The sequence below is a fragment of the Orycteropus afer genome, unplaced genomic scaffold, assembly GCF_000298275.1.
Source record: "Orycteropus afer afer isolate SDZICR_OR568_19922 unplaced genomic scaffold, OryAfe1.0 scaffold00908, whole genome shotgun sequence".
NCBI classification, from domain to species: Eukaryota; Metazoa; Chordata; class Mammalia; order Tubulidentata; family Orycteropodidae; genus Orycteropus; species Orycteropus afer.
Window position 1 is genome coordinate 599,745 of NW_006922495.1, and position 505 is coordinate 600,249.

The following is a 505-nucleotide window of genomic DNA, read 5'->3' on the forward strand; positions in this document are numbered from 1 at the left end:
AACAATTGTAAATAGATAGACAGCTGCTATTGCATTGACTCTAACTCATGGTAACTTTATGTGCAACAGAAAGAAGTTTCCAATCCTGAGTCACATTCCCTATCTTGGCCATGCTCAAGTCCTTTGTTGTAGGTACTGTGGTGATCTATTTCACTGAGGGTCTCCCTCACCCGGGGTGTCCCTTGTCTTCATTGGGCCTCTATTCCACCAATTATGATGCTTTCCTCTATTAACTGATCTAGCAAACAAGTTCTATTGTGATCCATAAGGTTTTCATTGGCTAATTTTTGGAAATTGATTGCCAGGCCTTTCTTCCTAATCTGCCTTACTCTGGAAGTTTCTCCTTAAACATGTCCACCATGGTGATTCTGCTGGTATTTTAAAAATCAATGACATAGCTTCCAGAAACATAACACACAGGCTCCCACAGTATAACAAACTGACAGATGAGTGGTAGATTAATGTTATAATTTTATGATAATTAGTATTATATGTGATAATTAAT